This window comes from Colletes latitarsis, unplaced genomic scaffold (assembly GCF_051014445.1).
Source record: "Colletes latitarsis isolate SP2378_abdomen unplaced genomic scaffold, iyColLati1 scaffold0007, whole genome shotgun sequence".
Classification (NCBI taxonomy): domain Eukaryota; kingdom Metazoa; phylum Arthropoda; class Insecta; order Hymenoptera; family Colletidae; genus Colletes; species Colletes latitarsis.
Genome location: NW_027488367.1, coordinates 5,451,780 through 5,464,794, shown reverse-complemented (window position 1 = coordinate 5,464,794; position 13,015 = coordinate 5,451,780).

The window sequence follows — 13,015 nt, the reverse complement described above, 5'->3', positions numbered from 1 at the left end:
GTTCCACACTGAAACATTCAATTAAACCTGGCCTTGATAAATATTTTAGAGGATAACGCATGTTAGGTTTGGGTTAGGTCTAGGATTTGACCTCATCAGACTCATACTTTCGCGTTTTTCCCATACTTGTTGAACGGATCCTGGGTTTTTTCTGGTTTGGATAACGTAGTAATGTGGGACCACACTGAAACAATCAATTAAACCTGGTCTCGATAAATATTTTAGAGGATAACGCATGTTAGGTCTGGGATAGGTCTGGGATTTGCCCTCATCAGACTCATACTTTCGCACACTTCACATACTTGTTGAACAGATCCTGGGTTATTTTCTGGTTTGGATCACATAGTAATGTGGTACCACACTGAAACAGTCGATTAAACCAGGTTTCGATCAATATTTTTGAGGATAACGCATGTTAGGTCTAGGTTAGGCCTGGGATTTTCACTCATCATACTCATACTTTCGCATTCTTCTCATACTTGTTGAACGGATCCTGGGTTTTTTCTGGTTTGGATCACGTAGTAATGTGGGACCACACAGGAGCAATCAATTAAACCTGGTCTTGATAAATATTTTAGAGGACAACGCATGTTAGGTCTGGGTTAGGTCTAGGATTTGCCCTCGTCGGGTTCATACTTCAGATATTTCTCATACTTCATGGCTAGATCCTGGGCTATTTCTGGATTGTATCACGTAGTAATGTGGTACCACACAGAAACAGTCAATTAAACCTGGTTTCGATCAATATTTTAGTGGATAACGCAAGTTAGGTCTGGGATAGGTCTGGGATTTGCCCTCATCAGGCTCATACTTTCGCGTTTTTCACATACTTGTTGAACAGATCCTGGGTTTTTTCTGGTTTGGGTCACGTAGTAGTGTGGTACTACACTGAAACAGTCGATTAAACGTGGTTTCGATCAATATTTTTGAGGATAACGCATGTTAGGTCTAGGTTAAGTCTGGGATTTGCTCTCATCAGACTCATACTTTCGCACACTTCACATACTCGTTTGACAGATCCTGGGTTATTTTCTTGTTTGGATCGCATAGTAATGTGGTACCAGACTGAAACAGTCGATTAAACCAGGTTTCGATCAATATTTTTGAGGATTACGCATGTTAGGTCTGGGTTAGGTCTAGGATTTGCCGTCATCAGGCTCATTCTTTCGCATATTTCTCAAACTTGATGGCTAGATCCTGGGCTTTTTCTGGATTGCATCACGTAGTAATGTGGGACCACACTGAAACAGTCAATTAAACCTGGTTTCGATCAATATATTAGAGAATAATTCAAGTTAGGTCTTGGTTAGGTCTGGGATTTGCTCTCATCAGGCACATTCTTTCGCATATTTCTCATACTTGATGGCTAGATTCTGGGCTTTTTCTGGAGTGCATCACGTAGTAATGAAGTACAACACTGAAACAGTCAATTAAACCTGGTTTCCATCAATATCTTAGACGACAACGCAAGTTAGGTCTGGGATAGGTCTGGGATTTGCCCTCATCAGGCACATACTTTCGCGTTTTTCACATACTTGTTGAACAGATCCCGGGTTTTTTCTGGATTGGGTCACGTAGTAGTGTGGTACCACACTGAAACAGTCGATTAAACCTGGTTTCGATCAATATTTTTGAGGATAACGCATATTAGGTCTAGGTGAGGCCGGGGATTTTCACTCATCAGACTCATACTTTCGCATTCCTCACATACTTGTTGAACGGATCCTGGGTTTTTACTGGTTTGGATCACGTAGTAGTGTGGTACCACACTGAAACATTCAATTAAACCTGGTCTTGATTAATATTTTAGAGGATAACGCATGTTAGGTCTGGGTTAGGTCTAGGATTTGCCCTCATCAGGCTCATACTTTCGCATATTTCTCATACTTCATGGCTGGATCCTGGGTTTTTTCTGGTTTGGATCACGTAGTAGTGTGGTACCACACTGAAACATTACATTAAACCTGGTTTGGATCAATATTTTAGAGGATGACGCATGTTAGGTCTAGGTTAGGTCGGGGATTTTCACTCATCAGACTGATACTTTCGCATTCTTCACATACTTGTTGAACGGATCCTGGGTTTTTTCTGGTTTGGATCACGTAGTAATGTGGTACCACACTGAAACAGTCGATTAAACCTGGTTTCGATCAGTATTTTACAGGATAACGCATGTTAGGTCTGGGTTAGTTCTAGGATTTGCCCTCATCAGGCTCATACTTACGCATATTTCTCATACTTCATGGCTGGATCCTGGGCTATTTCTGGATTGGATCACGTAGTAATGTGGTACCACACTGAAACAGTCAATTAAACCTGGTTTTGATCAATATTTCAGAGAGTAATTCATGTTAGGTCTAGGTTAGGTCTGGGATTTGCTCTCATCAGGCTCTTTCTTTCGCATATTTCTCATACTTGATGGCTAGATCCTGGGCTTTTTTTGGATTGCATCACGTAGTAATGAAGTTCAACAGTGAAACTGTCAATTAAACCTGGTTTCCATCAATATTTTAGAGGACAACGCATGTCAGGTCTAGGTTAGGTCTGGGATTTGCTCTCATCAGGGTCATACTGTCGCAGTTTTAACTTACTTGTTGAACGGATCCTGGGTTTTTTCTGGTTTGGTTCACGTAGTAATGTGGTACCACACTGAAACATTCAATTAAACCTGGCCTTGATAAATATTTTAGAGGATAACGCATGTTAGGTCTGGGTTAGGTCTACGATTTGCCCTCATCACGCTCATACTTACGCATATTTCTCATACTTCATGGCTGGATCCTGGGCTATTTCTGGATTGGATCACGCAGTAATGTGGTGCCACACTGAAACAGTCAATTAAACCTGGTTTTGATCAATATTTTAGAGAATAATTCATGTTTGGTCTAGGTTAGGTCTGGGATTTGCTCTCATCAGGCTCATTCCTTCGCATATTTCTCATACTTGATGGCTAGATCCTGGGCTTTTTCTGGTTTGTATCACGTAGTAGTGTGGTACCACACTGAAACAGTCCATTAAACCTGGTTTGGATCAATATTTTAGAGGATAACGCATGTTAGGCCTAGGTTAGGTCTGGGATTTTCACTCATCAGACTCATACTTTCGCATTCTTCACATACTTGTTGAACGGATCCTGGGCTTTTTCTGGTTTGGATACCGTAGTAATGTGGGACCACACTGAAACAATCAATTAAACCTGGACTTGATAAATATTTTTGAGGATAACGCATGTTAGGTCTCGGTTAGGTCTGGGATTTTCACTCATCAGACTCATACTTTCGCATTCTTCACATACTTGTTGAACGGATCCTGGGTTTTCTCTGGTTTGGATCACGAAGTAATGTGGGACCACACTGAAACAATCAATTAAACCTGGTTTTGATGAATATTTTAGAGAATAATTCATGTTAGGTCTGGGTTAGGTCTGGGATTTGCTCTCATCAGGCTCATTCTTTCGCATATTTCTCATACTTGACGGCTAGATCCTGGGCTTTTTCTGGATTGCAACACGTAGTAATGAAGTACAACACTGAAACAGTCAATTAAACCTGGTTGCGATCAATATTTTAAAGGATAACGCATGTTAGGTCTGGGTTAGGTCTGGGATTTGCTCTCATCAGGCTCATTCTTTCGCATATTTCTCATACTTGACGGCTAGATCCTGGGCTTTTTCTGGATTGCATCACGTAGTAATGAAGTACAACACTGAAACAGTCCAGTAAACCTGGTCTTGATAAATATTTTAGAGAATAATTCATGTTAGGTCTCGGTAAGGTCAGGGATTTGCTCTCATCAGGCTCATACTTTCGCATTCTTCACATATTTGTTGGACGGATCCTGGGTTTTTACTGGTTTGGATAACGTAGTAATGTGGTACCACACTGAAACATTCAATTAAACCTGGTCTTGATAAATATTTTAGAGAATAATTCATGTTAGGTCTAGGTAAGGTCAGGGATTTGCTCTCATCAGGCTCATACTTTCGCATTCTTCACATACTTGTTGGACGGATTTTTCTGGTTTGGATCACGTAGTAATGTGGGACCACACAGGAGCAATCAATTAATCCTGGTCTTGATAAATATTTTAGAGGATAACGCATGTTAGGTCTGGGTTAGGTCTAGGATTTGCCCTCGTCAGGTTCATACTTCAGATATTTCTCATACTTCATGGCTAGATCCTGGGCTATTTCTGGATTGTATCACGTAGTAATGTGGTACCACACTGAAACAGTCCATTAAACCTGGTTGCGATCAATATTTTACAGGATAACGCATGTTAGGTCTGGGTTAGGTCTAGGATTTGCCCTCATCAGGCTCATACTTTCGCGTTTTTCACATACTTGTTGAACAGATCCTGGGTTTTTTCTGGTTTGGGTCACGTAGCAGTGTGGTACCACACTGAAACAGTCGATTAAACGTGGTTTCGATCAATATTTTTGAGGACAACGCATGTTAGGTCCAGGTTAGGCCTGGGATTTTCACTCATCAGACTCATACTTTCGCATTCTTCACATACTTGTTGAACGGATCTTGGGTTTTTGCTGGTTTGGATCACATATGAATGTGGTACCACACTGAAACATTCAATTAAACCTGGTCTTGGTAAATATTTTAGTGGATAACGCATGTTAGGTCTGGGTTAGGTCTAGGATTTGCCCTCATCAGGCTCATACTTTCGCATATTTCTCATACTTCATGGCTGGATCCTGGGCTATTTCTGGATTGGATCACGTAGTAATGTGGTACCACACTGAAACAGTCAATTAAACCTGGTTTTGATGAATATTTTAGAGAATAATTCATGTTAGGTCTAGGTTAGGCCTGGGATTTGCTCTCATCAGGCTCATTCTTTCGCATATTACTCATACTAGATGGCTAGATCCTGGGCTTTTTCTGGATTGCATCACGTAGTAATGAAGTACAACACTGAAACACTCAATTAAACCTGGTTTCGATCAATATTATTGAGGACAACGCATGTTAGGTCCAGGTTAGGCCTGGGATTTTCACTCATCAGACTCATACTTTCGCATTCTTCACATACTTGTTGAACGGATCTTGGGTTTTTTCTGGTGTGGATCACGTAGTAATGTGGTACCACACTGAAACAATCAATTAAACCTGATCTCGATAAATATTTTAGAGGATAACGCATGTTAGGTCTGGGTAAGGTCAGGGATTTGCTCTCATCAGGCTCATTCTTTCGCATATTTCTCATACTTGATGGCTAGATCCTGGGCTTTTTTTGGATTGCATCACGTAGTAATGATGTACAACACTGAAGCAGTCAATTAAACCTGGTTTCCATCAATATTTTAGAGAATAATTCATGTTAGGTCTAGGTTAGGTCAGGGATTTGCTCTCATCAGGCTCATTCTTTCGCATATTTCTCATACTTGATGGCTAGATCCTGGGCTTTTTTTGGATTGCATCACGTAGTAATGAAGTTCAACACTAAAACTGTCAATTAAACCTGGTTTCCATCAATATTTTAGAGGACAACGCATGTCAGGTCTAGGTTAGGTCTGGGATTTGCTCTCATCAGGGTCATACTGTCGCAGTTTTAACTTACTTGTTGAACGGATCCTGGGTTTCTTCTGGTTTGGTTCACGTAGTAATGTGGTTCCACACTGAAACATTCAATTAAACCTGGCCTTGATAAATATTTTAGAGGATAACGCATGTTAGGTTTGGGTTAGGTCTAGGATTTGACCTCATCAGACTCATACTTTCGCGTTTTTCCCATACTTGTTGAACGGATCCTGGGTTTTTTCTGGTTTGGATAACGTAGTAATGTGGGACCACACTGAAACAATCAATTAAACCTGGTCTCGATAAATATTTTAGAGGATAACGCATGTTAGGTCTGGGATAGGTCTGGGATTTGCCCTCATCAGACTCATACTTTCGCACACTTCACATACTTGTTGAACAGATCCTGGGTTATTTTCTGGTTTGGATCACATAGTAATGTGGTACCACACTGAAACAGTCGATTAAACCAGGTTTCGATCAATATTTTTGAGGATAACGCATGTTAGGTCTAGGTTAGGCCTGGGATTTTCACTCATCATACTCATACTTTCGCATTCTTCTCATACTTGTTGAACGGATCCTGGGTTTTTTCTGGTTTGGATCACGTAGTAATGTGGGACCACACAGGAGCAATCAATTAAACCTGGTCTTGATAAATATTTTAGAGGACAACGCATGTTAGGTCTGGGTTAGGTCTAGGATTTGCCCTCGTCGGGTTCATACTTCAGATATTTCTCATACTTCATGGCTAGATCCTGGGCTATTTCTGGATTGTATCACGTAGTAATGTGGTACCACACAGAAACAGTCAATTAAACCTGGTTTCGATCAATATTTTAGTGGATAACGCAAGTTAGGTCTGGGATAGGTCTGGGATTTGCCCTCATCAGGCTCATACTTTCGCGTTTTTCACATACTTGTTGAACAGATCCTGGGTTTTTTCTGGTTTGGGTCACGTAGTAGTGTGGTACTACACTGAAACAGTCGATTAAACGTGGTTTCGATCAATATTTTTGAGGATAACGCATGTTAGGTCTAGGTTAAGTCTGGGATTTGCTCTCATCAGACTCATACTTTCGCACACTTCACATACTCGTTTGACAGATCCTGGGTTATTTTCTTGTTTGGATCGCATAGTAATGTGGTACCAGACTGAAACAGTCGATTAAACCAGGTTTCGATCAATATTTTTGAGGATTACGCATGTTAGGTCTGGGTTGGGTCTAGGATTTGCCGTCATCAGGCTCATTCTTTCGCATATTTCTCAAACTTGATGGCTAGATCCTGGGCTTTTTCTGGATTGCATCACGTAGTAATGTGGGACCACACTGAAACAGTCAATTAAACCTGGTTTCGATCAATATATTAGAGAATAATTCAAGTTAGGTCTTGGTTAGGTCTGGGATTTGCTCTCATCAGGCACATTCTTTCGCATATTTCTCATACTTGATGGCTAGATTCTGGGCTTTTTCTGGAGTGCATCACGTAGTAATGAAGTACAACACTGAAACAGTCAATTAAACCTGGTTTCCATCAATATCTTAGACGACAACGCAAGTTAGGTCTGGGATAGGTCTGGGATTTGCCCTCATCAGGCTCATACTTTCGCATATTTCTCATACTTCATGGCTGGATCCTGGGTTTTTTCTGGTTTGGATCACGTAGTAGTGTGGTACCACACTGAAACATTACATTAAACCTGGTTTGGATCAATATTTTAGAGGATGACGCATGTTAGGTCTAGGTTAGGTCGGGGATTTTCACTCATCAGACTGATACTTTCGCATTCTTCACATACTTGTTGAACGGATCCTGGGTTTTTTCTGGTTTGGATAACGTAGTAATGTGGGACCACACTGAAACAATCAATTAAACCTGGTCTCGATAAATATTTTAGAGGATAACGCATGTTAGGTCTGGGATAGGTCTGGGATTTGCCCTCATCAGACTCATACTTTCGCACACTTCACATACTTGTTGAACAGATCCTGGGTTATTTTCTGGTTTGGATCACATAGTAATGTGGTACCACACTGAAACAGTCGATTAAACCAGGTTTCGATCAATATTTTTGAGGATAACGCATGTTAGGTCTAGGTTAGGCCTGGGATTTTCACTCATCATACTCATACTTTCGCATTCTTCTCATACTTGTTGAACGGATCCTGGGTTTTTTCTGGTTTGGATCACGTAGTAATGTGGGACCACACAGGAGCAATCAATTAAACCTGGTCTTGATAAATATTTTAGAGGACAACGCATGTTAGGTCTGGGTTAGGTCTAGGATTTGCCCTCGTCGGGTTCATACTTCAGATATTTCTCATACTTCATGGCTAGATCCTGGGCTATTTCTGGATTGTATCACGTAGTAATGTGGTACCACACAGAAACAGTCAATTAAACCTGGTTTCGATCAATATTTTAGTGGATAACGCAAGTTAGGTCTGGGATAGGTCTGGGATTTGCCCTCATCAGGCTCATACTTTCGCGTTTTTCACATACTTGTTGAACAGATCCTGGGTTTTTTCTGGTTTGGGTCACGTAGTAGTGTGGTACTACACTGAAACAGTCGATTAAACGTGGTTTCGATCAATATTTTTGAGGATAACGCATGTTAGGTCTAGGTTAAGTCTGGGATTTGCTCTCATCAGACTCATACTTTCGCACACTTCACATACTCGTTTGACAGATCCTGGGTTATTTTCTTGTTTGGATCGCATAGTAATGTGGTACCAGACTGAAACAGTCGATTAAACCAGGTTTCGATCAATATTTTTGAGGATTACGCATGTTAGGTCTGGGTTAGGTCTAGGATTTGCCGTCATCAGGCTCATTCTTTCGCATATTTCTCAAACTTGATGGCTAGATCCTGGGCTTTTTCTGGATTGCATCACGTAGTAATGTGGGACCACACTGAAACAGTCAATTAAACCTGGTTTCGATCAATATATTAGAGAATAATTCAAGTTAGGTCTTGGTTAGGTCTGGGATTTGCTCTCATCAGGCACATTCTTTCGCATATTTCTCATACTTGATGGCTAGATTCTGGGCTTTTTCTGGAGTGCATCACGTAGTAATGAAGTACAACACTGAAACAGTCAATTAAACCTGGTTTCCATCAATATCTTAGACGACAACGCAAGTTAGGTCTGGGATAGGTCTGGGATTTGCCCTCATCAGGCACATACTTTCGCGTTTTTCACATACTTGTTGAACAGATCCCGGGTTTTTTCTGGATTGGGTCACGTAGTAGTGTGGTACCACACTGAAACAGTCGATTAAACCTGGTTTCGATCAATATTTTTGAGGATAACGCATATTAGGTCTAGGTGAGGCCGGGGATTTTCACTCATCAGACTCATACTTTCGCATTCCTCACATACTTGTTGAACGGATCCTGGGTTTTTACTGGTTTGGATCACGTAGTAGTGTGGTACCACACTGAAACATTCAATTAAACCTGGTCTTGATTAATATTTTAGAGGATAACGCATGTTAGGTCTGGGTTAGGTCTAGGATTTGCCCTCATCAGGCTCATACTTTCGCATATTTCTCATACTTCATGGCTGGATCCTGGGTTTTTTCTGGTTTGGATCACGTAGTAGTGTGGTACCACACTGAAACATTACATTAAACCTGGTTTGGATCAATATTTTAGAGGATGACGCATGTTAGGTCTAGGTTAGGTCGGGGATTTTCACTCATCAGACTGATACTTTCGCATTCTTCACATACTTGTTGAACGGATCCTGGGTTTTTTCTGGTTTGGATCACGTAGTAATGTGGTACCACACTGAAACAGTCGATTAAACCTGGTTTCGATCAGTATTTTACAGGATAACGCATGTTAGGTCTGGGTTAGTTCTAGGATTTGCCCTCATCAGGCTCATACTTACGCATATTTCTCATACTTCATGGCTGGATCCTGGGCTATTTCTGGATTGGATCACGTAGTAATGTGGTACCACACTGAAACAGTCAATTAAACCTGGTTTTGATCAATATTTCAGAGAGTAATTCATGTTAGGTCTAGGTTAGGTCTGGGATTTGCTCTCATCAGGCTCTTTCTTTCGCATATTTCTCATACTTGATGGCTAGATCCTGGGCTTTTTTTGGATTGCATCACGTAGTAATGAAGTTCAACAGTGAAACTGTCAATTAAACCTGGTTTCCATCAATATTTTAGAGGACAACGCATGTCAGGTCTAGGTTAGGTCTGGGATTTGCTCTCATCAGGGTCATACTGTCGCAGTTTTAACTTACTTGTTGAACGGATCCTGGGTTTTTTCTGGTTTGGTTCACGTAGTAATGTGGTACCACACTGAAACATTCAATTAAACCTGGCCTTGATAAATATTTTAGAGGATAACGCATGTTAGGTCTGGGTTAGGTCTACGATTTGCCCTCATCACGCTCATACTTACGCATATTTCTCATACTTCATGGCTGGATCCTGGGCTATTTCTGGATTGGATCACGCAGTAATGTGGTGCCACACTGAAACAGTCAATTAAACCTGGTTTTGATCAATATTTTAGAGAATAATTCATGTTTGGTCTAGGTTAGGTCTGGGATTTGCTCTCATCAGGCTCATTCCTTCGCATATTTCTCATACTTGATGGCTAGATCCTGGGCTTTTTCTGGTTTGTATCACGTAGTAGTGTGGTACCACACTGAAACAGTCCATTAAACCTGGTTTGGATCAATATTTTAGAGGATAACGCATGTTAGGCCTAGGTTAGGTCTGGGATTTTCACTCATCAGACTCATACTTTCGCATTCTTCACATACTTGTTGAACGGATCCTGGGCTTTTTCTGGTTTGGATACCGTAGTAATGTGGGACCACACTGAAACAATCAATTAAACCTGGACTTGATAAATATTTTTGAGGATAACGCATGTTAGGTCTCGGTTAGGTCTGGGATTTTCACTCATCAGACTCATACTTTCGCATTCTTCACATACTTGTTGAACGGATCCTGGGTTTTCTCTGGTTTGGATCACGAAGTAATGTGGGACCACACTGAAACAATCAATTAAACCTGGTTTTGATGAATATTTTAGAGAATAATTCATGTTAGGTCTGGGTTAGGTCTGGGATTTGCTCTCATCAGGCTCATTCTTTCGCATATTTCTCATACTTGACGGCTAGATCCTGGGCTTTTTCTGGATTGCAACACGTAGTAATGAAGTACAACACTGAAACAGTCAATTAAACCTGGTTGCGATCAATATTTTAAAGGATAACGCATGTTAGGTCTGGGTTAGGTCTGGGATTTGCTCTCATCAGGCTCATTCTTTCGCATATTTCTCATACTTGACGGCTAGATCCTGGGCTTTTTCTGGATTGCATCACGTAGTAATGAAGTACAACACTGAAACAGTCCAGTAAACCTGGTCTTGATAAATATTTTAGAGAATAATTCATGTTAGGTCTCGGTAAGGTCAGGGATTTGCTCTCATCAGGCTCATACTTTCGCATTCTTCACATATTTGTTGGACGGATCCTGGGTTTTTACTGGTTTGGATAACGTAGTAATGTGGTACCACACTGAAACATTCAATTAAACCTGGTCTTGATAAATATTTTAGAGAATAATTCATGTTAGGTCTAGGTAAGGTCAGGGATTTGCTCTCATCAGGCTCATACTTTCGCATTCTTCACATACTTGTTGGACGGATTTTTCTGGTTTGGATCACGTAGTAATGTGGGACCACACAGGAGCAATCAATTAATCCTGGTCTTGATAAATATTTTAGAGGATAACGCATGTTAGGTCTGGGTTAGGTCTAGGATTTGCCCTCGTCAGGTTCATACTTCAGATATTTCTCATACTTCATGGCTAGATCCTGGGCTATTTCTGGATTGTATCACGTAGTAATGTGGTACCACACTGAAACAGTCCATTAAACCTGGTTGCGATCAATATTTTACAGGATAACGCATGTTAGGTCTGGGTTAGGTCTAGGATTTGCCCTCATCAGGCTCATACTTTCGCGTTTTTCACATACTTGTTGAACAGATCCTGGGTTTTTTCTGGTTTGGGTCACGTAGCAGTGTGGTACCACACTGAAACAGTCGATTAAACGTGGTTTCGATCAATATTTTTGAGGATAACGCATGTTAGGTCTAGGTTAGGCCGGGGATTTTCACTCATCAGACTCATACTTTCGCATTCTTCACATACTTGTTGAACGGATCCTGGGTTTTTGCTGGTTTGGATCACATATGAATGTGGTACCACACTGAAACATTCAATTAAACCTGGTCTTGGTAAATATTTTAGTGGATAACGCATGTTAGGTCTGGGTTAGGTCTAGGATTTGCCCTCATCAGGCTCATACTTTCGCATATTTCTCATACTTCATGGCTGGATCCTGGGTTTTCTCTGGTTTGGATCACGAAGTAATGTGGGACCACACTGAAACAATCAATTAAACCTGGTTTTGATGAATATTTTAGAGAATAATTCATGTTAGGTCTGGGTTAGGTCTGGGATTTGCTCTCATCAGGCTCATTCTTTCGCATATTTCTCATACTTGACGGCTAGATCCTGGGCTTTTTCTGGATTGCAACACGTAGTAATGAAGTACAACACTGAAACAGTCAATTAAACCTGGTTGCGATCAATATTTTAAAGGATAACGCATGTTAGGTCTGGGTTAGGTCTGGGATTTGCTCTCATCAGGCTCATTCTTTCGCATATTTCTCATACTTGACGGCTAGATCCTGGGCTTTTTCTGGATTGCATCACGTAGTAATGAAGTACAACACTGAAACAGTCCAGTAAACCTGGTCTTGATAAATATTTTAGAGAATAATTCATGTTAGGTCTCGGTAAGGTCAGGGATTTGCTCTCATCAGGCTCATACTTTCGCATTCTTCACATATTTGTTGGACGGATCCTGGGTTTTTACTGGTTTGGATAACGTAGTAATGTGGTACCACACTGAAACATTCAATTAAACCTGGTCTTGATAAATATTTTAGAGAATAATTCATGTTAGGTCTAGGTAAGGTCAGGGATTTGCTCTCATCAGGCTCATACTTTCGCATTCTTCACATACTTGTTGGACGGATTTTTCTGGTTTGGATCACGTAGTAATGTGGGACCACACAGGAGCAATCAATTAATCCTGGTCTTGATAAATATTTTAGAGGATAACGCATGTTAGGTCTGGGTTAGGTCTAGGATTTGCCCTCGTCAGGTTCATACTTCAGATATTTCTCATACTTCATGGCTAGATCCTGGGCTATTTCTGGATTGTATCACGTAGTAATGTGGTACCACACTGAAACAGTCCATTAAACCTGGTTGCGATCAATATTTTACAGGATAACGCATGTTAGGTCTGGGTTAGGTCTAGGATTTGCCCTCATCAGGCTCATACTTTCGCGTTTTTCACATACTTGTTGAACAGATCCTGGGTTTTTTCTGGTTTGGGTCACGTAGCAGTGTGGTACCACACTGAAAC